Below are 25,686 nucleotides of genomic sequence, written 5' to 3' on the forward strand. Positions count from 1 at the left end.
TTTTTTCAACCTATGTGAAGTGGGAAGATCACAGCTCAAGTTGTATTCTAATAATTGTTTACACAGTGAGTGCATCTACATATGCAATTAATGTGCTGAAAGCTTAATATAATGCAGTAAGCTTTCTCTGGGAGTATATCTATATACCCATTTGCCCATTGGGAGCAAATTTGCTCCTGACAGGAGCAGTGCAGGGCAGGGCTACTCCGACCCTGCTCTATTCCCATATGGGAGCCACGGGGAGCTCTAGGCTCCCCCACGTGCCAGCCCTGAATTGGTAGGGGGCACCAAGGTCAGACCTGAGGTCTTGGGTGTGGGACAGGCAGTCCTGCATCTGGGGCAGCTGTTTCCCAGCCCCTTGCCCTGATCAGCCGATTGGGGCAGGGGGCTGGGAAAGTGTCCCCTCCCCCAGAGCTATTTCCCAGACCCCTTCCCCAATTGGCTGGTGGGACACCTGCTACCAAGCACCCAGCTGGGCAATGAAGCACCGCTGGGGGCTAGCTTGGAGCTGCCCCTCTTCTGGAGCAGCCGGCAGTGAGCCTTGAGCTGGGTGGGGATTTCCCAGAGCAGCTGGGGGCCAGTCGAGAGCTGTTTACTTTACCCTGAAAGTCCACTTGTGAGGTCAGAGTGGCATCTTCCTTATTTTACAAAAAAAAGAAAGGATATACAAAAAAATTAAAAGATTCAAAGTCCCAAAAAGTCTATGGCACCATCAGGACTGGATGCAAACTTCTTAAATCCCAGCCTCGCATCTTAATTACAAAACTTTCCTTTGTCCCAGTACAACTCTGTTAACTACAATATCAGATTTACTTCATTTGTAATTAACAGCAGAAAGCAGCTGCCATACAGAAACAAAATTATTTGAGATACAGGTTCTTCTGAGGGTTACATCTTTAATGTTTATAAAAGAGGTAATAATGATGCAAACAAAGAATTAGATCTTTCATATTTCATACCTGCTGAAAGTAGATAATTTTCTGCTTTTGCATCTATGAAAACATTTAAAGTAGTATATAGTTCATAAGGCAGGTCTTATTCATAAGGCAGGTCCTACTTGGTTTACTCGTGTCCCCCTGAGGTCAGTGGAACTACTAATATGAGAAAAGTGAACAGGATCTAACCCAGACACATTACACAACTGAAAATCAAGAACTATTTTATGATCTTTGAGTACTAGTAGTAACGACACATTTGGCCTCTGCTTCAGCTTCTTTTCAGAACTTTTAGCCATTTACCTTGCAGCACTGTGCAATTCTGAATTCCTTATTTTCACCAAAAACTAAGAAATAGCAAGGGGAGAAAAAAACCCCAATTCTGTCCGTTTCAGGTTTTGCAAATTCAAACTTGCTGAAATATTTAAAGGTTGATTTCATCCTTGTAAAGAATTACAGCTTCAGAGGCAAAGCTAATTATACTTGTGCAAAAAACCATTTTTTAAAGATGTTTCCTGGTTTCAAACAATTCCAGTTAAAGTGCATTTTCCATTTCCCCTATCAACAGCTGATGTGATCACATAGCTTGGCAGCTATTCAAATAAAGATTCTGACCTCTATTAAGTGATATTAAGGCAAGTTTTGTTTTTCCCTGGGCTATGTAACAATCTAACTTGGAAATGACTGGGAGCACACATAGCTGCAATGCTGAAAATTTGGCTAGAAGCTGCTCCCAGTCAATGAATGAATAAATAAAAAATCTGCTAACAGTAAGGCCCTTAAATACTGTAAAATGAACGTTTTAGATACTGCTGTTACTCATGGGAAGGAAAGACTTAGCTAACCCTTCAGTTCAGGATGCCTTAATAAAATGCATCTCTTGTTTGATACCCAGGCGGCATCAGAGGAATTGGGAGTGAGAGAGAAAATGCTGCTTCAGCTGTGTATGCTTGGGCAGCGTTAACCAAGCTTTCAATCTAGAGGTTCTACTGCACTGCAACCTGCCCTGCGGTGGCCAACATGGGGTTCTGTCACTTATATTGACTAGGTGATTACAGCCTTTCCTTAGACATTGACTTGTCACTGTGATCTGGGTCTTTGCCCTTAGGCTTAGCCTCCTGGGAAACATGCTACAGTTCTGAGGGCTATACCTCAGTGCTGCTTGGGATCTTATGCTGATGAAGAATATAGCAGCTTATCTTTCACCAAAAGGTCCTCAAGTGTTTCCTCCCAGCGCCAGCTCAAAAAACTCTGAATCAATTAATTTCCTGCTCATATTTCAAGGCCTGTTTGTTCTCCCGACTTTTGCTGAGAATGTATTGCTAGTGATGTGTAAAAAATGAAATCTGTGGATGATTTAATGATGATAGGGGATATTAAGTTTTTTTTTCTTTTGAGTAGCACTTTTTTGTTTGAGTCCAATATACACCTTCCCAGCCCCTGACATGGGGCATATTGTACAAAAGAAATCTTAACTGAAAAAATGTCTGTCAAAGGGTTAGAGGGGGAAGACCTCAAGTGTCAAAATTGAGACTAATTTTATTTAACATTATCATTAATAACCTTGTCACAAAAAGAAAGAGCATGTTCATTAAATTTGATGATAACCAAGGATCCTGGTCTTCTCTGTTTAAAAATAGCAAATTCTATGATAAAATCCCCATAATGTCTCTGTTTAACAAACCCCAAATATTTTTATGCAATTAAAATGAAACACTACTGCGTATACTGGAATCAGTTAAATGCAATGTTTTATTGATATATTTACAATTTTAAAGCAATTTGGAAGCCTACCAGTGCTCAATCACTATAATAAAATAAATTCTAAATACCTATACATTTTGGCATTTGACTTTTACCATGGAAAATCAGAGCTCCCCCTGCCTCCTTCACTCACCAGGGTGCGGGTCCAGCTGCGGCTGTCCCCCACAGCTGCTCTGTGGTGTTGAGCAGTCCCGATATGCCAGTGCCTTGCCCATGTCACTATACCTCACTTGCAAGCCACAGCCCCCAAGTTCTGCTGGCACCCTCACTCCTGACCACAGCTCCCCATCCCTGCCAGTGCCCCTCACTACAGACACACAGCCCCCCTGGCCTTGCCGGTGCCCCCTCACTCCCTACCCACAATGCCCCAGACCTGCTGGTGCCCCTCACTCCCAAACAACAACCCCCTGGGCTCCGAGGTGCTGGTACTTCTCACTCATAACCCACACACCTCTGGCCCTGCTGATGCCCCTCACTCCCAATCCACAGGCCCCTGGCCCTGCCAGTGCCCCTCACTCCCTATTCACAGCCCCCTGCCTCCTCCAGCCCTGATGGAAGGGGCCCGCAGCTGCCAGGGCTATGGGGCCAGGGCCTCGAGTCTTCAGCCTCCTGCTGGCCTCCAGCAGCACCAGAGACCTGGCTGCTGCCCGTGAGCCTAGCTCACCTTCCCCAACCAGCAGCACAGCTGGAGCAGAGATTGGGGGAGGGGCAGGGAATGGAGACATGGATGCAGGCTGGCAGCTGTGGGCTTGGGTCTCCCCACCCTGCTGCCCTCCCCCTGGGGCCTCTGTGCAGGGCAGGGCAGGGCAGGGCAGAGCAGGGTGGCTTGGTGCTGCCAACAGGTGCCCCACACTGCCATGGCAAGGTGCCCCCTGCTCACTCGGCAGCAGCAGGGGAGCACAACTCAGCATAGGGCTCCCGGCAGCAGCACTGACCCTCCCTGCATTGCCTCACTCTGCCCTGCTGTGCTGGGTCCTGCCTGCTGTGCTGCAGAGGCCCTGGGGGAGAGCATCAGTGTGGGGAAACCTGAGCCCACATCTGCCAGCCCACATCTGCCCCCACCCCATGCACAATTCTGGGGGGCATGTGCCCCATCAAGCTCCCCCTGAGAGTGCATGCAGTGGCAGGGAGCAAGCCCCTGCCTCCAACCCCAGACAAGCCTCCCACAGTTTGGTCCCACTCGCTGCTGGAGCCCTGTAGCCATGCCTTCCCACTCTGGCCCCAGCCCCCAAGCCCCAGCCTTGTGCACTGCCCCAGCCCTGCCCAACTTTATCCCTCGCTTAATATAGAGGCCTTAAGTCCCCTCTCCCGCCCTCTCCCCACAGATTAACCTGTGGGGAGCTGCGTGAGCTGCTTCCCATGCTGCCTGGCTGCCACTTGCATGTGTGTGTTCACACATGAACGTGGTGCCCCCTGTGTGATTACCCTCCTCATCCACTGGTGGCCTCACCAGCGCTCAATAGAGGGGAATAATCACTTCCCTTGACTTACTGGCAACACTCTTACCAATGCAGACCAGTATGGTGTTAGTCTTCTTGGAAACAAGGGCACACTGTTGGCTCATATTCAGCTTATTGTCCACTGTAACCCTCAGGTCATTTTCTGCAAAGCTGCTGCCCAGCCAGTCAGCCCCCAGCCTGAACTGGTGCATGGGATTGTTTGGTCCTAAGCACAGGACTTTGCACTTGTCCTTGTTGAACCTCATGAGATTTCTTTTGGTCCAATCCTCCAATTTGGCTAAGTCACTCTGAATCCTAGCCCTACCCTCCAGTGTATCTATTACTATCCCCAGCTTGGTGTCATCTCCAAACTTGCTAAGGGTGCACTGTATGCCAGGGGTGGGCAAAATATGGCGCGCAGGCTGCATCCAGCCCATGAGGCTATTCTATCCGGCCTGTGGGGCCCCTAAAAAATGTAGAAAATTAATATTTATTTGCCCTTGGTTCCTGTCAAAAATGACAGGAACCAATGGCAGTATGATCCAGGGGAAGCCCGGTGGGCTCCCACAACAGCAGGGTCCGCCTGGCCCCGCCGGAAGCCCCAGCCGGGGCTTCTGGCTTGGGAGCACGTGGCTGCTTCAGTGGTGCCAGAACCTCAGCCAAGTGGGAAGTGGGGGAAGAGCAGGGGAGGACCCTGGGCAGGGAAGGAGCCCGGGGAAAAGAGGCCTGGGGAAAAGCTGAGTGCAGGTGGGGGGAAAGCGGCCCCACACCTGTCTCGTGCCTGATGACCCGTTCTGCAGCTGCTCGCAGCCCTCCTGGGGCTGCCTGTGCCTGCTCTGGACAGCCCCGCATGTGCTGTAAGTGGCTGCAGCAGGGAGCGCCAGCCATGGGGTGGGGGAGGGGCCGCTTTTCCCCAGGCTCCTTCCCGTGCGGAGGAAAATAGCCCCTCCCCCACCCTGTAGCCAGCGCCCCGCACTGCAGCTCCTCGCAGCCCACGTGGGGCCGTCCGGAGCAGGCACAGGCAGCCTCAGGAGGGCTGCGAGCAGCTGCAGAGTGGGGTGCTGACCATGGGGCAGGCAAGGGGCTGCTTTTCCCTGCGCTCAGCACCAGCTTCTTCCCTGCCAGTGAGCAGGGGTCGGGGCTGTGTGCTGCCCCCAGCCTGTACTGGACTGGGGGGCACTGGGAGTGAGCGGGTGTAACAGCCAGCGGGAACAAGAGGCCTGCACTGATGTCCTGGGGCCAGTGCCAGCGGGGTCCAGAGCAGGGTGGCAGGAGCATGGGGTCCCAGCCGGCAGGGGCTCTATGGAGCCGGGCCAGCTCCCCCCTCTGCCTGCTGGTGCAGCCCAGCCCAGCTCCACAGACCCCTGCCAGCCCGTGCACTGCTTTGGTCCCCACCAGTGCTGGCCCTGGGACCTTGGTCCCAAGACATTGGGACATTGGTCCCAAGATGGTGGGGCACCTGTGATGTCAAGGGGTGGGGCACCTGTCAAGGAGTGGATTTACCCATGCAGCCTTCAACAGCCTGCCAAAACTGGGTAAGTGGCCCTCCGCCCGAAATAATTGCCTGCCCCTGCTCTATGCCATCTTCCAAGTTGTTGATAAAGATATTGAACAAAACTAGCCCCAGGACTGATCCCTGGGGCACTCTACTGGATACCGGCTGCCAACTAGATAACAAACCATTGATTACTACCCTCTGAACCCTCTGTCTGGTTTTCTATTCACATTACAGTCTATTCAACCCACCCATACTCCTTAGCTTGCCTGGAAGAATGTTGTGGGAGACCGTATCAAAAGCCTTGCTACAATCAAGGTACACTACACCCACTGGTCTTCCCATATCCACAGAGCCAGTCATCTCATCATAGAAGGCACTCAGGTGGGTCAGGCATGACTTGCCCCCGGTTAATCCATGCTGACTGTTCGTAATCACCTTTTCCTCCTCCAAGCGCTTAGAAATGGAATCCTTGAGGATCTGCTCCATGATTTTTCCAGGGACTGAGGTGAAGCTGACTGGTTTGTAGTTCCCTGGATTCTCCTTTTTCCCTTTCTTAAATATGGCACTATTTCTGTGCCCTTTTCCAATCATTTGGGACCTCTTCTGATAGCCATGAGTTTTAAAAAATGATGGCCAGTGGCTCTGCAATCACATTAGTCAATTCTCTCAGCACCCTCGGGTGCATCCTATCCGTGTTTTTCTGTGGTCAAAAACCTGGATCCTTCATGATAACACATAGTTAGGAGGTACTGTCACAGTGAAATAGGAGGATTGGAATTCCAGACAGGAAGAACTGAATGATCTTGGGACTTGAGTAATATAAATGGGATGAAATATAATAATATAAAATGTAGTATCATCCATTTATGGACTAACAACAAGAATCTCTACTATAAAATGTTGTTAGTTGGAAATTGCTGAGGAGCAGGAAAAAGGTTGGTGTATTAACTGATCTTGCAATTAGTTAATATAGGCATTGCCAACCTGCACATGCCACAAATGGCACAGGCAGCCTCTGTGTGGGGTACACAGGAGACTGGGGACAAGAGAGAGCAAACAGCATATAGGGCAAGAAGCAGAAAGAAGAGAATTGGATCAGGAAGGGAGCACAGGGCAGGAAGCCAAAAACAGAGCAACAGATCAGGCAGAGACAGGGATCAGAATGGCACTCAAAAAGGGTGTACGATGAATCTGTGGCACACCTGCCAAAAAGGTAGGCCCCACTGAATTAATATGCCATGAGCCATAATGTGATCCTAGCATGTTCCGGATGATCATAGGGTCATAGAACTGGAAGGGACCTGCAAGATCATCAAGTCCAGTCCCCTGCCATAAGCAGGAAGTTATTGGGCTCTGTGGCAGGGCACTGTTGGTGCCTGCCACTTTAAGGGCTGGATCAGGCATCCAGCAGGTGCCTGATGGTGCCTTCTTTGTACCCTCTCAAGTTGATCCACATCCTTCTTGAAGTGAGGTACCCAGAACAGGACACAGTACTCCAGCTGAGGCCTCACGAACACCAAATAGAGGGGGAGGAGTACCTTCCTGGATCTATTGGCCACACATTGGCTGATGCACACCAGAGTTGTATGTGGCAACCTCATCGCACTGTTGGTTTATGTTCATCTTCAGGTTGATCATGACCCCCAGGTCTCGTTCAGATGCTGTGCCAGCCAGTGGACCACCACCCATTGTGTAGTTATGATGAGGGTTCTTCCTACCCAGATGAAGGACCTTGCACTTCTCCTTGTTAAATCTCATCTAATTCCATTCTGCCCATGAATCCAATCTGTCAAGGTCGTCCTGGATCTTTACCCTATCCTCTGATGTGTCCACGTTTCCCCACAAGTTGGTATCATCCACAAACTTAATTATTGAGCCTTCCATCCCCTTGTCCAGGTCATTAATATATTAAAGAGCATGGATCCAAGCACCGATCCCTGGGGGCACCAATGAAGATGGCCCTCCAGGATGAGACCATCTCATTAATTACAACTCTCTGGGAGTGGCTTCTAAGCCAGTTGTCCACACACTTCATTGTAGACTGGTTCAGCCCAGTACCCTCCAGTTTGTTTGGGAGCATCTTGTGGGAAACTGAATCAAAGACTTTACTGAAATCTAAGTAAATGATGTCAGCCTCATGTCCCTCATCCAGATGGCTCATTACCTGGTTGTAGAAGGACACAGGGCTAGTCAGGTATGATCTACCCTCAACAAAGCTGTGCTGGTTGGTTCTTAACACCCCATCAGTTACCAGCTTGTAATTGATTGCCTCCTTAACAAATTTTTCAAAGATTTTACCCAGAACCAAAGTCAGGCTGACCAGTCTGTAGTCTACCGGGTCATCCCTCTTCACTTTCTTAAAGATGGGCACCATATTGGTCCTCTTCCAGTCATCTGGGACCACTCCTGAGTTCCATGACTCTTCAAACAGCTTGGCCAGTGGTGCTGCTATAAGTTCATCCAGGTCTTTCAGGACTCTTGGGTGCAGGTCATCTGGCCCAGCAGACTTGAAAGTGTGCAGGTGTTGTAGGAGATCCCTCACCTGTTCAGGAATGATTTCAGGTAGTCTGTTGTCTTCTCCATGCTCTCTGGGCCTCTGGTCAGGTGAACAGCTCCTGTGTGATTTCAGGAATACCGACGTGAAGTACGTATTTAGGAGTTCTGCCTTTTCATGGGCATCAATTGTGGGCTGCCCCTGAGCATTCAGTAGGGGTCCCACACTGGATCCTGATTTTTTTGTTGTTTTCCTTTTCCTTGCTCCCTATGAATCTGTAGAAGGACTTTTTGTTGCCTTTTTTGCCAGGTGTCAGCTTGATTTCCATGCCTGCCTTAGCTGTCCGTGTCTCGTATCTGCAGGCCCTGGTGATACAGGTGTATTCCTCTCTGGTTGTTGATCCATTTTCTATTGCTTATATGCTGCTTCTTTCTTTTTAAATAGTTCCATAATATCCTTGTTGAGCTAGGCAGGTCTCTTGGTTCCTTTCCTGCTTTTTTTCTGCGTGGGGATGGCCTGTTTTTGAGCTGTGAGAATTGCCTCCTTAAGGAAGAACCACTGTTCCTGGACTCCCAAATTGTCCAATTGCTGGTCACAGAGGGCCTCTCCAACTAGCCTTTGAGTTTGCCAAAATCTGCCTTCCTGAAATCCAGGACTTCTGCCCTGCTGACTGATTTCCCAGTCTTATGGTGGATGGTGAAATGTATCAGATTGCGATCGCTGCTGCCCAGAGTACCACCAATCCCCAGGTTGCCTATGATGTCCTCCCCCTTGGTCAGCACTAAATCCAGAGTGGCCTTACCCATAGTAGGCCCTTCCACAACCTGTGTCAGAAACAGATCATCTATGGTTGTCAGAAAGTTGGCTGACCTGCTGGAGGTATCTGAGTGGTCCTCCCAACAAATGTCAGAGTAGTTGAAGTCACCCATGGCAATCATGTCTCTAGTGCAAGCTCTCCATAGAATGCCTGACTGCACCCCTCTTCTTGGGAGGGAGGCCTGTAATAGACTCCTACCATGATGTGTTTCCAGTAGGTAGAATATACAAAGGACATGGTAAAAAGCACTGGTGAGACCTCCTCTGGATGCCCATGTAGAATCCTGTTCACTCATCTTCATGAAAGATGAACTCAGACTGGAACAGATACAGAGAAAAGCTACTCAGATGATTGGGAGAATGGAAAGCTTATGCTAGAAGAATGAAACAGCTTGGCTTGTTTAGTTTAGCAAACAAAGACTGAGAAAAGATATAATAATATAATAAAAATCAGGGTCATAAATGCCAGTGAAGGAGAAGAGGTATTTAAACTGAAGGACAGCATTAGCACAATAATGAAAATATATAAATTAAATCTGAAAATCAGAAAAAGTTTTCTAATCTTCTGAGGACTGGGGCTCTAGAACAACCTCCTGATAAGTGTAATGGGGGCAAAAGACTGACTAGTTTTTAGGTGGGATTTGATCAGTTTATGAAAGGAATTATATGCTGCTGTTTGTTACCTGTAATAGCAGGGGGCCAGACTGGTAATCCAGTCCCATATTCTTTAGATAATAGCAGAATAAATGAATCACTCCTACAAGGGTTTAAAACAAAAGGTTATGAATAGCAGGATCTTTGCTTTCATAGAAAACATCTGCTCTTTGACCACGGACTGCAATAAGAGCAGGATCAAACTCTTACAGAAGAAAGTTTTCGGGACAAAAAAGCAACTTCTGTATTGTTATTCTCTGAGGGAGATTTTCAAGGACATGGCTGAGAGAGAAGTGCCTTGCTCCAATTGACTTCTGATAGGAATTGGGTGCTTGATTACCCTTTCTTCCTTTCCAAATCCACTCCTGTAAAAATCATGCTACCTGCAAGCCAAGCTTCATTAGCTTTGCCATACAGTAATTCTGCATTCATGAGTGAAAATTCAGAATAGCGCACAGGAATTTACCAGCATGACTCCCATTAATGTTAACAGAAGGCACGTAACTAAGTTCCTGCTTATGGAACTCCAAAATTGCCTCTCACTGTCTATCCCTAAATGCTGCTTTTTCACATAGTGTTTGTCTGGAAATAGGTTGAAATTCAAATATCAAGGACAGGGCACTTCAAAGCAAGAAATGCCAGGAGGTTTAAACAAGGGGAAAAACATATGCAAGCTACAAATTAAGTTAATTCTTCCTGGTCCCACAAAGCTAAGCTGACCTTGCAGAGTGCTAGTTAGCCATGTTAGTCTGAAGTCAGGCAGGAGTGCTGTCAAAATTGGGTGTATCTACACGTGCAATTAATATGTATGTATTTACTGTGCAGTAAATTAATACACAGTAAACTTCTCCCAAGTGCACATCTACATACGTATTTGGGTCAGGAGAAAATTGCACCCTATGGGCACATCCAGATGTGCCTGGACATTTGGTTCCCTGGGGACACCTAGCAACAGTGCATCTTGTGCTGCAGCTACTTGTCCCTGGGGAATGCCCATGCCACATGCACATGGCAACTTACCCAGGAGGACAGTAAGGGAGGCTGGGGCCAGCGCTGTGCTGGCTCCAGAAGCCTTACTTGGGGTCCTGGGCACCTCTTGGGACTGCAGCCATGGCAAACCCACTGCATGGAGCCTGGCTGACAGCTGCAGTGTGGCTCCGGACAGCCGAGCTCTGTTTTTCAGCAGTGTGCATGGCTGCATTTTTTTCCCCACAGGTTGTTTTGACCCCTGGATATGCTGGGGTCAAAAAACCCATGGAAAAAGAAAACTGGAGCAGCACACGCTTGGGCAGCATGTCCTTACAGTACGGAGAACACTGTACTGTGCAGTATGTGGTGTTGCAACATGTTTGCGATGCCACATACCACATGACTGCACTCGTCTGGATGCGCCCTATGGGAGTAGTGTAGTCCAGGGTTGCTCCCCGCAGCAGCCAGGGGAGCTCTAGCCACAGCTGCCCAGGTGCTAGCCCCAGGTTGGCAGGGGACACTGGGGGCAGCCCCAGCTGGCAGGTGGCATGGAGCTTAGTCCCATGGTCTGGGTGGTGTGGAGCTTGGGGCTTAGTCCCAAAGTCCAGGGGTGGAGGAGCTGTCCCCCTTGCCCACTGGAGCTTGGGATTAAATTGAGCAGGAGTTATGGCTCCCTGCTGCCTGGGTTGAGAACAATGAATCTAACGTGCAGGAAAGTGCACGTGTAGACATGCCCATTATAAACAAAATCCTTTCAAAGTCTTTGTTACCCATATTCTAGAACACTACATCAAAAGCTATACTTACTTGCTGCCTTCCAAAGAATGACTTCAGAGTAGGGGTGCACCGATAAAGATTTTGGGAGCCGATACCAATAGCAGATATTTAAGGAGGCATATCAGCTGATACTGATCTGATACAACTTCCTCCAGGTGGTAAGTCTGTTCTGGTGGAAGGGGAGGGTTCCGTGAAAGGGTGTGTGGGGGGCAGAACAATGCCCCCATGGTGAAGGAGGGAGGGGGCAGGTGCTGCCTGGGCAGGGGCATGGGATGGATGGGCAGCTCGTTGGGGGGGGGTGGGGAAGCTCCTGCTACTGCTTGCATGCCGGGAGGGCACGGGTTGGGGAGGTGCCCCCTGGATCTGCATGGGGCAGGCAGACAGGCTGGAGCCGGCACTCTCTTCTCAGTGGGGCCTGGACTCGGAGTGGACACCAGCAGCACTGGGAGGGGCTCCATCCACCCCAAATTTCACTGTAGTTCCACTCCCAGCCCCGCACTATTAGGCGCAGCCCAGCTCCATGTCCTCCTTCCACCCACGTACTGGGAAGAACTGAGGCTGCACTGGGAGCCTGGCAGTGGTGCTGGGAATGGAGCTGTGGTGAAATTTGGGATGGATGCAGCCCCCTCCCAGCATCACTGGTGCCCGCTCTGAGCACAGCTCCCACCAAGAAAAGCCAGCAGTGCCATCTCCAGCACAGATCTGGGGGGCACACCCTCCCCCCCCCTTCCTCTCAGAGTACAAGCAGCGGAGGGAGCCGGCTCCCCACCCCATGAGCTGCACCTCTGTCCCATGCCTCTGCCCCTGCTTCCCCTGGGCAGTGCCTGTCCCTGCCTTATACACTACTTAACACACTAGCTCCAGTTCTACTTATAGTGGCCCCACATTGTCTCCTCCAGTAGCTATTTCCTCAAAATTCCCAAGTGCAAATTTTTGAGCAAAAGTGGCCACTTGATTTTTTTTATTTTTTTTTTACAAATGTATTTATGTAGTAAGTATATTTTTCAATGAATCTAACACTCCTCCAATTTCACAGCTATCTCTTGAATTCAAACCAGGCCTATTTCTACCTTAAAAACTTTATGATTAATAGTTCAGTTTGCTCCAGTCTCTTTGTTTCTGTTGAAGCAATTGATAAAATAGGAAACAACTTTGTAGCAAACCACATACAAGACTAACAGTTTGAAAACAAGAAGAGGGTACCCTTGAAAATGAGACACAACAAATCTAGGTATGCATGGCAGGAAGGAACCCATTTTTCTCAAGGGACAGATATAAAGCTGCATATTGCAAACAATCCTCTTGGCTTAAATCACTACACAAAAAGCAAATCTATTAAAAAAACCCTTTAAATTGCAAGGCTGGTCTTTTATCAAAGTTATTTCTAGTGTCAGGGCTTAATATACAGAGCTTAGCTTGTTTGCTTCTATAATTAGTGTAATTTTTAAAAAAGAAATGCCATTCCAAAACCAATGCCAGCATTTTCTATCAATGTTTCCAAGTTTCTACTTGCTTTACAAAAAGCTACCCTCATGTTAGTGTTAATCAGTAGCTAATGATTTATGGACAATTTTGAGTGGTTAAAGGTTAAAAAGAGTCTGTTTCCTAGTTATTTTTCAAACTCAATATTTTTTTTAAGTTTTTCATTTGCTTATTTAGCCCATAAATCTCTCTGTTGTGTTTCAGAGTAGAATATATCATGTTTATATTCTTTTAAACAAATTTTTGATTTCATAATTTTGTTTTGGCTACAGTAATAATTAGCAGAAAATGGAGCAATGTGCAGAGTCCACCACATATGCTGGAAGTCAGTTCTGCCCTTTTGGTTCAAACACACTCAGTCTCATTAGGCAGCTAGCCAGGTTCAGAGAACCCTTTCATTAACCTGCTGGCCTCGGCTCAACAATCTAATGCATGAAAGGAAAAAAGCCCTCAGATTCCCAGGCAATACCTCATTGCTTCAGTGGTCAAAAAAGCTCATTAACTGCCAGCCCAGTCTCAGTGGGCAGAGCAGAGTCAAACTTCTGCAAAATAAATAAATAAATAAACTGGTAACAACACATATAGCAGCAGGACCTGAAAAAGCATGACATTTATAACCTAAAAGGAAGAAATTGGTAAAAACCAGAGAAATTTAATGCCTCTGTATGGACTTGGAGACTGCACTGATCAGAACAGTCAATCAGGAAACTCGAAATTGGGCCAAATTAAGACAAAACTACTAATGTTAGTCTCTGTTTTGTAAAATTGCATACATAACAGAGAAAAAAAAAATCTGCAAACCAAGTCAGTATACAGAATGGAGAATCCTTCCTATGCTTCCAATAGGATACACCTGATTAGTCACTAAAGACAAGAAAGACAAATTCTTACACACAGGGTCTTTATTTATTCCTTAGATGTGTGTTATCCCTCTTGATTTGCTGAATAGTCTAACAGCATTTTTTTGGGTAAATACTTAATTTTAGCTGAATTTAGCATATGCGTAAAAGTTTGTGACAGCCAAAACATTTTTCAGTGCAGGTTCAAAAACTTCAAAATGCTATAAAAGTACCAGACCTAGACAAACTCACTGTAAAAGTAAAATTCCCCTTACACTCAGGGTTCAGGTTGGGCTAGGAGAAAAGTTCACTGGCAGTGAATGATAACCTCCTTATAATTACATCCAGAGCTAATCTTTGATATCATATACCTTGACCCAGGTTTGACCCACTTCATTATGAGATGCTGCTAACATCCCTATTAAGACCTCCCTGGTGTGAATGGTGTAGCACCACACTGACCTTTCCTTTTTACCATATGCCAAAGAACAATAATGGGCAGTCGCTCTTCATCCTTGGATCCCTCACTGATCTTGCAGGATCAGCCTATCCTGCTCTTCTTTTAAATATATATGAAATGTTAGGAAGAAGCTATGTGCTGCCATGAACATACTGATGACATCCAACTGCACATTTCCTTTCCAGTGTATACAACAAACATCTTTACATGTGACATAACTGCTGCATAGGACAAGTTCTTGGATAAGACTCATCCCAACTGTGATGTTGGTAGACAGAGAAATGCTTTGAGCTAAGGAAATAGCCAACCCCTGCCCACACCCTCCGGTAGAAGTATCAGTGCTTTTATTTTAAAAATTATGTCCAGGTATCAGGTGTTATTGGTTTCTTCCCTGTTCTTTGATAATGAGACAGCAAAAATTGGAAGCAGTACCTTTTCTACCACTCGATTGCATGGAAATGATGCCCATTCTTTCAGAGAAAGAACAGGATACCACAATTGATGCACTCATCACCACAAGACTGGACCACTGAAAACTGCTTTGTTTAGGGTTGTGTTGCTCAGCTTCTAAAATATTTTCATTATTGTACTGTTAATGGTTGTGGGCCCTCCTCCTCCTGCTCCTTTATAGCTGTCTAGCTTCACTCTGACTCCCTATTTATTAGAGACATTGATTGTGGAGGATATCTTTTATGTGACTCCCTATTTATTAGAGGCATTTATTTTGAATACCTTTTATCAGACCAACTGTATAGTTGGGAGGGATACAGACAAGCTTTCAGGTACCAAATACCCTTCCTCAGGCCTTTTTTCTGGACCATTATAGCTACAATATCTCTCTATTGTAAGTTCATTCATCTTTCCCCTCCCAAGACTCTACCTCCCTTTGCACACTCCCCTCTCTCAATCTAGTAGTTGTTTCTTCAACCACACTTCAGACCTATGTACAACACAAAATCCCCCCAAATTGTTTACAGTATAAATTTGCATATATTGCATTTTAGTGATGGTTTATTTTGTATTTAGAGTCCAGACACTGTACTCCATTACTGAACACACAATAATACTAAAATGTGCTACCCGCATTCACACTGAGCAGCATCCTTGTCTAGTAGCAGTCCCATTTTCTTCCCTGAAACAGCTTGCTAAGTGAAATGCTGCTCAGCCTGAGTGCAGGTGACAGAACCCATCCTTCACAAATTAACACTCTCTGTTCCATAAAGATTTGCACGATGTATGACCGTGCCGATTCAGTAACATTTGTGAGGGACTTTGTGCATACAGAGCCCCTGAAATACACATATGACCCCATAAAATACACATGTTCTGCCAAAAGCAGTTTCTCCTCACCTTCATAGACATATGTGAGATACTTTAAAAACTTCTCTGTAAATCACAGAATTACTGTAGGTTACTGGGTGTGGCAGGGCACTGTTGATGCCAGCCACTTTAAGGGCTGGAGCAGGAAGCAGCCAGGTGCTTGAGTACAGTGGCCATTTTGAGACCCAGGATATATATAGGGTGAAGCAGCAATTTACTGCTGGGAGCTGTGAGAGAGACATCAGCCAGCAGAGCTGAGACTCAAGAACAACTTGGAGGTTTCTGGGCTGGGGCTATGGGGATGGAGAAGGCTGCTGGTCCTGGGCATGGCCTAAAACTGCACCCTGCCGGGAATGGGTGGCCTGGTGGGGCTCCTAGTGGTGTGGGAGTCGCCAGGAAATGCCAGGCCAGTTACCACCCTGGTGAGAGGTGGGATTGGGGTCCTTAATAACCCCAGCTCCCATAACCAGGTGGGTAACCCCGTAGTATGGCCCGCGAAGGCAGACCCATGTAAGAGAGTGTGGGCTAGGTGCTCAGAAGCCTGATTTGAGGTACTCTCGACTGGTCAGCACTGGCACCAGGACCAGAAGGGTCAAAAGGGCCAGGGGCTCTGACTGGCCAGGGATACCCAGAGCCAAGGGCCTGGGGTTCTGACTGGCCTTGGCCTGTGTGGCCAAAGGTCCCAGGAGGGCCACACCCAAGAGGGGGAAGAGTGCAGGGAGCCTGGGAGCCCAGAATGAGGGCGGAGTAGTCTGCCTGATTAGGAGGGATCTAGCTGGGGTCCAGACTGGAGGATTATGGGGCCCAGTGTGAGGCCGGAGATGTTAAGAACTTAGATGCCATCTGTGAGGCATGGGCTGCAGTGTAGGGAAGGTTTCAGAGCTGTAGATAATGCCCCCTGGCATTGGGGCAGGAAATGGGCAGCCTCCCACCTGGGTAGTATCTTAATCATTTTTCATCAAGGTATGGCAGGCAAGAGAGGTGGGCAGTTAGCCCAGAAACAGGTGGGCAGGCCAACTTAACCAGTCCTGGGAAGGCCCCCTGTTACACTGGGTGATTGAATATAGATAAGAATGTACTTCAAAGGGTTTAGAACAAATTCCTGAGGTGCCATTTAAAGGACTTAGCTAGATACAATGTGCTATGCTCAATGTTTTCCCTCCCATTGAAGTGGAATACTGAAAAAAATTGTGCTTACAACAGCAGAAAGGAGACCTGCTTAGAAACAAAACTAGTAGCAAATCTAAAAATGATAGGACTGTTTTTTTCACCTACATAACACTTGGTAGAATGTATTGTAACATGAAGGGACCTATATTTCCAACTGCTGTCAAGCAAGCTGTGTGATGTTTGTAAGAAAAATGTTTATACCCAGGTTAATGGGAAAGAATAGTCAGCAAAGTAAGAAAATCATCCCTTTCATCCCTCACATATGTTCTCCATGATGGCTTTCACTGCTTTAGATATTCACTTGCTGATACACAAAACTAGACACAACTTATTTTATATTTACATCCAGTGAGGTCACGTCCTCACTCTAGAAACAAATCTGGCTTCCTCTCTCTGTTTTCACTCAATCCTTACCAGAAGAAATGCTTATTGACTGGAATTTGCTTTAGCAAAACTTAAGGTTTGTATTGTCTCCTGCAAACCCTGACACAGAGGGGACACTTCCCATGTCGATGCTCCATGTGGGAAAAAAACTGTCCCTATGGCACCATTCTATCCTGTTCTCTGGTTCATAACAGGCTGGGAAGATGCATGCATCAATCAAGCAGAATTTTGGAGCCTGAAGCTGAGTTGCTTTTTTCACAAATCTTCTCTCCCTCACAGATTGGCCAATTTTTAAGGCTGAAAGGGATTATTAAAGTCATTTAATCAATCACCTGCATAATAAGTCATAGAAAATCACTAGAACATTCCTGGATGAAACCCTGCTGAGCTAGAGCAGAGCTCTTATAAAGGGACATCCAGACTTGATTCAAAGACATGAAGCAATAGAGAACCTACCATGACCATAGGGAAGTTATTTCAAGTACTTTCACTGTTAAAAGCTTGCAGCTTATTTCTAATCTGAAACCTATCCTTCTTTGTCTGTACCAATTTCTGTGGACTGGATTTTCCTGCACCTTGTAGACTAAGGATGTGTACACACATACTAAGCCAATTTAAAATAAGGCAATTTAACTAAGCCAACTTAACTAAACTGATTTAAGTTAAGCCATGGTGGAGCATACACACATACAGCTCCTTAACATGGTGTGCCTGTAGACATGCAGGCACGCTGCTCTGATGAGCTGTAAGTACAGTACGTCAAAGCAGACTCAGTTAATTGAGTCTGCTGGAACGTACTAATTAGTACACTCCAGCAGCCTCTTCATCTTGTGTATCCAGCATTCCCGTGCTTCAAAATGGCAGCGGGGGTGCTTTAACTAAAGCTCATTTGATGTGTTTCAGTTAAAGCACCCCCACTGCCATTTTGAAGCACGGGATGCTGAATACATGTGTGTACTTGTGTGGCTAGACTTTAATTAGAGTGGCTTTCAGAGCCACTCTAATTAAAGTCCCCTCACCCCCCAGAGCACATGTAAGGACACCCGTAATGGCAACCATCTGGTGAGCTAAATCAGCTTAATTAATGCGACTCCTTATCTTGCATTGCATTAAGCCGACTCTGCTCCACATATATGTGTATGCTATGATTGTTAAATTGGCTTAAAGAAAAGTTAGGCTGGCTTAACTGTCAGAAAGTTAGTACGAAAGAGAGAGATAAATATTGCTTGCATGTCTCCTGAGTATGGTAAAAAATAATTTTCTGAGTGGGCAGAAAACAGTATATTCCATATTCAGACAGGAGCAGCACATGATGCATTTGACTACTACTAAGTTTTGACTTAGGAGCAAAGTTTTTTGTGATTTGCTGAAACATTCAACAATGGAAAATCTATTTCCCTTACTTTCCTTTGAAGTATTGTAATTTTAACTGTTCCAGATTAAAAAAAAAAGACAACGCAAGTTAGTGCCATCAGATAAATAATACAGATGCCTGATTAATGTACTGCAACAAACTCTTCTGATTTGTAGGACAGATCTGTGAATTATACGTTCATCATACATTAAAAATTGGACTCTTTAGTAGTACAAACTTGCTCAAAAATGCATAACTATCTGCTGATGCAGTAACTTCTGCTCTTGGAAGGTGCTCCCCTGAAGCTCAAATAAGCCTAACTCACTGGACAGCACTTCATTAACTAAGACAAACATTTTTCCTACTTGAGTGTGAGAGTACATTTAACAGGCAGGCCACCTGCAGAACTCTTGTAAATGCACTGTGCATGAAAAGCAGCTTTTTAGCTGCATCACTTGAGTTGCATTTGGGTTGTACGGAATTGAAGAGCTCCCTACATGTTTCTATGTGAAATGAAGGTCCTCCTTTTATGCAAATATCCTTGGATGAGGTCCTTTACAGAATTATAAATTAAGGGTTCAAACTTAGTAAAAAATTATTCTTTGTATCTCGTAAGTCTCCTTATAAAACCGTAAGAAAAATCTTGATTCCAAAGCAGCTTTGTAGAGGAAAAGTCATTGGGCACATCTTCATGAGCAGGGACGTGCGTTTTCCTGGGGACAAACAGCAGCAGCACAACAAGTGCCGCTGCTACTTGTCCCTGGGGAGCATGCATGCACAGGCACTCTGGAACATGGCACATTGCCCTGGGTGGGGTAGGGGAGGCTGGGGCCAGCACCTGGGTCTGTGCTGCTGCATACTGCATGCATGCACTTGTCTCAACGTGCCCATTCAGTACAAACTGGCGCTCTTGCTAAGAACTCCTTAAGTGCTTCATAGGAAGCTAATTTTCTTCATTATCAGCCAGCCTGCTGCATTGCAGCTGACCTGAACAGTTCACTAATATATTCTATCATTTATTAACTATTAACAATGAGAGCAGAGATAAAGCAATAATAACCCCAGGAATGCAGTTATTCAAAATCACAATGATTAGAGTTGGTTGAAACATCTGTTTTGCTTTGGATGGAAATACTATATGATGGAAATGTATTAGAGCAGAACACAATCCTTCCTGCTGCATACCCTGAATAGAGACCTTGAAGACTATGCCTTTACCTGTCTGGAAACCTGGATTTACAAGTGGGGAAATTCTCTAAATTTGAAAAAAAACAGCTTCAGGGTTTCTATCTGCACACCATTTCAATTTTTACAGTCTCTTTCTCCAAAAACATGTTGTCTGATATTGTTAGTTAGCTTTTGCCCATAGTGAAGTAATTCTGCATCACAGGATCAGGTCTGTGCTGATGTGCATGGCTGAAGGACACAGCAAGTCTGATTCAGATCTCACCTGCAGCCAGTAGAATTCAGGTTTCAGTAGAGTTACTTGGTATCTACTCACTACTGTCCTTTATTAGGCTACTTTAGCCTCAGGCAAGCATGAAAAGGAGTTGGGAACTTCAGCCCTCCCTGCTTGGAGCACTCAGGGGGTGCATCTACATAAGATACTATACTGCCGAGTAGAACTAATTAACGCACAGTAAGCATCCACGTCTGCATGTGCAGATGCTTACTGCACAGTATTGGGCTCTAATCGTGAGTAAATCTGCTACCTGCAAATGCAAGTAGCAAATTTATTTATGATTAATAACTGCGCAGTAGTACACGTTTACACACCTGACCGGGAGCAAATGTGCTCCTAGTCAGCCGGGCAGCAAGGGACCGGAGATTGCTCCCTGCTCCCAGGAACTACTTGCTCCCTGCTACCTACCACCAGAGCCTTTTGCCCTGACAGCAGGGAGCTCCCAGACCCTGCTTCTTGATCGCAATTGAGGAGCAGGGGCTGGGAAATCTTTTTCTGCCTGCCCCAGCTACATTAACATGAGGCCCAGGCTGGGAAATCCTTCTCTGCCAGCACCAGTTCTGCAGTTGTAGACCTGGTGCCATGAAAGAAGTATCTCCCAGCCCAGGTCTTGTGACCGTGGGACTCAGGCTGGGACATAAGGATCTCCCATTGCTGGCCCCATGACCACGGAGCTGGCACTGGGACATAAGGATCCCCAGCCTCACAATCATGGGGCAAGGGCTGCAAGCTCCCTGCCGCTGGGGCAGAGGGACATTGTCCCTGCCCAGCAACGGCAGTTCTTGGGGGCAGGGAGCAATGTCCCAGCCTGCTCCAGGAGACAGCTCTTTCCTAGGCTAGTTCCCCCTGGCTGCTGCAGGGGCCAGTTCCAGGACCACAGGGAGTAGGAACAGTCTGCTGCTAGTAGCAGCAAATCTTCTCTTGTATCCCCACATGTGTAGACATGTGCCTGGGAGAGTTTGCTTGAGTACTTTTCTCAAGAGTAAACTGCTCCTGGACCATTTGCACATGTAGATGCATCCAGGAAGACTGAAAACCTGCATTTTTCTTAGTGAGGAAAGCTTATCCCATGAGCCAGTGTGCATAAGGGGAAGAGTGGGAGAGAAAATACAGGGAAGAGAAAGGAGTGGGTCTATGGCTTTGCATTTTCCCTGCTTCCCTGTCCAGTGAAAGAGCTGCACTTGAATGCACTCAAGCACAGGGATACCATATTTTCTCACATAAAACATGCACATTTCCCACCCATATCAGCCCCTAAGAATTGGCGTGCATGTATTATGCAGGGTGTCCAGGAGGTGTAGCATCCCAGGAGAAAGTCTGGGTGAGACAGCAGGTAGTAGGAACTTCCAGCCACACTGCTCTCTCATACAGATTGTCTCCTGGGATGCTACATTTCCTGGACACTGTTCCCGAGAGGACTTACCCCATAATACACAGTCATTCATAACTCTGGAAAAAAAATATCCCTACATTCTGCCTTCCAAAAACAAGGTATGTGTGTTATTTGGGGGGGATATTGTATGTGAGAAAATAAGTAAGTAACTGTGACCTGTCTATGGATAGGCCAAGCAACAACATGGAGAGGGAGCTGTTCCTGCTTCCCTTGCTCCATGTGTTCCTGTTTGAAAACCTGCAACCAGCTGGCCTCTGCTATTTGGTCTTCATGTTTTGATGAATTTTTCTGATCAGGTTAGATTTTGGAAGGAAATGACGTTTTTTCTCAGTGTTTGAGTAAATCATTCAGTGAGGGGTAAATTTTCAAATTCAATGCCTGCTGTACTTGGAAAAATATCTTACATTTTATTTTAATAGGAGCATCTTTTCTCATTAAAGTCAACTGCACAAAAAATTCTATTGTAATACAAACAGGCCCCCTATCTGTTCATACTGGCCTTATCAGAGTCTTTTAACACTGTATTGTCTACGCATAAAATCCTATTCCATCCTTTAATAAATTACTTTTGAAACCATTAGAATCAATTTGATGAATTATCTCACAGGCCACAATTGTCCTTATTTAGATGTCATCAGTGACAGGTAATTTATGTTACTTCTATAAATGTTTATGCTGGATCATGTCAACTAATGAGTTGATTTCTATTAAGATCTGTTTTATGACAGGATTCTAACATTTCAAAGATGTAAAATCAATCATATCTCTCCCCAGTACACAGGCTGACACAGATCCTATGACTGAATTGCTGTGTGAGAATATTATTATCAGTCACTTTCCAAATGTTAAACCGACAAGCGGAGAGATCTGGATAGTCTCAGGACACAATGTATCCTTTAAATTCAGTGGCTGATTATTGTCCACATCCAAAGGTTGTTAGGTGGCTTAAGTACACTGGGTGATGGCTGCTCAGTTCTTTATGGATATGTTCCTATGCCAAAGATCAGGGCTGGCCAACCTGTGGCTCTTCAAAAGTCAATATGCATCTCCTTGAATCTTTGGACAAGCACACAGTGACCAGCTTCCAAATGGTATCTGGTCACCATGTGCTTGTGCAAAGATTCAAGGAGATGTATATTAACTTCTGAAGAGCTGCATGTGGCTCCAGAGCTGCAGGTTGGCCACCCCTGCTATAGATTATCCCTCGAACAAACAACTTTGTTGGCAAACCCAAAGCCAAGTGAGCATAAAAACAAACTTTTGCTCAGGGATGGGGTTACTGTAGTCCAGGCTAAGGTGGTTTCTATACTGGATGCTCCTGATTATTTATTAGTTACATAGGAGCTGCATGCTGCAAGGCTGACAACCCAGCAGTCTGTATAAGCATGAAAGCCACTTTGAAAGACAGAATATCATAAAGTTAGTCAGAAAAAGACTGACTTTTGAAACTAACATATAGTTTGCAATCCAAGTTTACATAAAATATTATTGGACAGCTTGCTTTGTTTTTCCAAAAATAACAATGGAATAGTAAGTGGGTAGGTAAGGTGGGGTCAACTGTCATTCCTTATTATAGTACAATTATGTTTCCATAACAGGTGAATTTGGTATCATCAGATTAGGTCTGTGTTTGCAGAAGGAAACGTGATAGCCTATCTGTCAGCTCCAGAAACAGCTAGCATGGTGGCACTTGTGTTCTGCAGTAAGCATCTGTCCCTCTGCTGTGGTGTAGCTGTATTTCATTCAATCTTATTCAAAACAAGCACAACATTAATTTCTCTAACACTGATTAGCACAACTGTCAGTTTTTAGGGGTCTGCTCGTTCCATTTATACTTGTACATGAGCTTAGACTAAAGGCCAGATTCTGGTTGCCTTTGGGTGGTAGATGCAAGCTAGAAATATTGGGTCTTATGCACAGCAGAGAGCTGGAATACCGGTGCTCTTTGAGCCCAAGAGACAGCAGTAAGAGTACAGGTGTTTCACATTCCCCCAAGAGGTAGCTGGGTTAATCAGGGTTGTGATCAAGCCCCTGTCCCTCTATGCCACAACTGAGCATAAAGGCCAATGTGACTTTTAAAAGGGCGTATCTGAGCATTTTCTCCCAGACCTTCTGGAAGCATTTTGCCATTCAGGGTCTTCATCTCTTTAAACACACCTTTGCATGGTTCAGAAAACTAACAAAGAGTTCTGAGCAAATGAAGGCAAAGATGAATGATAGTTAGTAGCCACAGAGGGGAACAGTAGAACAGAGCACAGTGACCATGTTGGCAGTCAAAATGGAGTTAATAAAGAAAATACAGGAATTGTACAAGGGTGAAGCTAAGGGCTCATCTTCTCTGCAGTGTTAGCTGAGGTGCTCCACATGGGCTAGCCCACCTTAGACAAGAGCAGCCACACTGCACAGTAGGCAAACTCAAGCCACGCACACCTCATGCATGCTGCCCCAATACTGATTCAAGGGAGGGGTCCACTTTTGGTGAGCACATGTCTTGGTTCTGAGCACTGCATTACTCTGAGCTGCTCCTTCCTCAGTTTATTTATGCCAAGAAAACTTTTTGCCTTTCTAGACACCAGGAAGGATGTGGTGCTCACCCAACAATTATAGTATAATACTTCCCATATTCTGGTGAACAGCCATGAGCACTGAGAGGGAGCCATGGCTTTTCCCTACTCTGATCCTAGTGGTGGAAGCAGTTGGTTTGAGGCCACAAGCTCTGAGTCCAGGGCCTCAATCCTTTCTTTGCCACAAAGCTCCTGATGCCCCAGGGTAGAGTGGTGGGCTCTGCATCAGTGCTCCTAAAAAGGGAAGACTTATTTGAAAGTGTGTTTATTATAATAGTGATGTAGAAATAAAATTGAGTTGATAAGAATCCATCCTGCTCTCTACTGTAGTAAAATCTCTCACCAAAACAAAGAGACTGACCAAAAAAAGAATTTATTCGAAGTAAATAACACCATCAGTACAGCAACTGCTTAAGCATGAAGCAGAGCAACGGTGAGCAATGGTAGCAACCCACTGGTTTAAAAACAGTGCCCTAAGGAGGCATAACATGTACCAATAGCAATGTCCTGTGGTGAGGATACTTGTTGTCACTCCACTGTCCTGGCTCAGAGAGGGAGTGATGAGTGCAAACCTGACCATGGGCATTTTTTTTTAGGGAATGGATAACTCTCACACACAGGCTGCTGTTTGCAGTTCATGGTATTAGGGATGTGCGAGTTCATGGCTATGGGATAGGGATGAACATGAACTTGAACCTGGTTGTTCTAGCACCTATGGCCATAACTCCCAGGTGTTCAAACAAAGCCATTTACTGCAGATACTTCTCCTCATGCCATTGATGTTCTTTCTCCCATGTGGCTCTGCCATGAGTGGTGTGTGTGCTCAGCTACTGCACACTCCTCTCTCTTCACTGCAGGCTGAGATGGCTGTCCCTGACCCAGCATCAGTGAGGCAGTCACATCGTCTGCTGTGAAATTCTGCCAACATGCCCTCCAGAGCCCTCTTCTTTCTGCTTCCCTGAATCTGGATCCTGGTGCCTGTTGATAGTGGCTTTCTTGAATGGGAGGCTGGAAGGTATTTGTGCAGGTAAGCCTGTGAAGCAATGAAACAGTATATAACATTTCTGTCCAGGGTAAAAAAAAGGAAATGTATCTTCCTTTTAACTTCCTGTGTCATAGCAGGGTAATAATTGCCACTTTTACTTCAAGATTGTGCTCCTTTCTATAACCAAACTCTCTGTTTTGCAGCTGCTAAACTCTAGGATTCTTTTATTACTGACAGCTTTAAAAGTTTTATTTCTCTTCAGCAAAAGCACCATCAAATTGTGAGTCACTGTGCATGCGTGTATGTACATGGCTGGAGTAGGCTTGGGGTGCCAGGATAATATTAGTGAGATTCATATGTTTTTATTTACAGCTGTGCTACAAGTCTGGTGGCACTGCAAGATATAAACTTGTCTTGAGATTCCTCCATCAAAAAAAGAACAGTTATTCCAGGAGGAAATATTGTCTGTAGGAAAACCATCAACTTACACCCTGAGGTGCTTTGTCATCTCCTGATTAAGATGGAAATCTATGTCTGGTGGGGAATAGTTAGCTACAATACAAAGTGTGGGAAGTGGGGACTGCATAGAAATAAAAAAGACCATCTGGAATGTCTCTTACATTGTTCCACAGGGCTAGCGTAAAATTCAAGCCAACCTAAATAGGTTTCTGAGGACGCAAAATAAGCCATGAAACTAATGTGCCTTTCAATTTACTTTTTGTCATATGACAGTAGGTACCTATGCCTGCACTTTAGATTTCATGTGGATGCAGGAGGCATGTAGGAAAATACAGCATACGAACACTGTGATGGTGATAGTCATGCAGAGCAGGGAACACAGAAGCACCATTACTGGATGCTGGAGATGGAAAGAAAGCATGGATGATACATGGGTTTGACAGTTACCTTCCCACCCCACCACCATGA

The 25,686-nt window shown here is 45.8% G+C and overlaps 1 protein-coding gene across 4 annotated transcripts in view; it reads right to left on the reverse strand.

Moving 5' to 3' along the window:
• The window catches only part of CELSR1 (cadherin EGF LAG seven-pass G-type receptor 1), a 276,729-nt gene that overhangs the window by 69,010 nt on the left and 182,033 nt on the right, over positions 1-25,686 (reverse strand). The gene's annotated exons all lie outside the window — the stretch shown is intronic.

The sequence above is a fragment of the Alligator mississippiensis genome, chromosome 4 (genome assembly GCF_030867095.1).
Source record: "Alligator mississippiensis isolate rAllMis1 chromosome 4, rAllMis1, whole genome shotgun sequence".
NCBI classification, from domain to species: domain Eukaryota; kingdom Metazoa; phylum Chordata; order Crocodylia; family Alligatoridae; genus Alligator; species Alligator mississippiensis.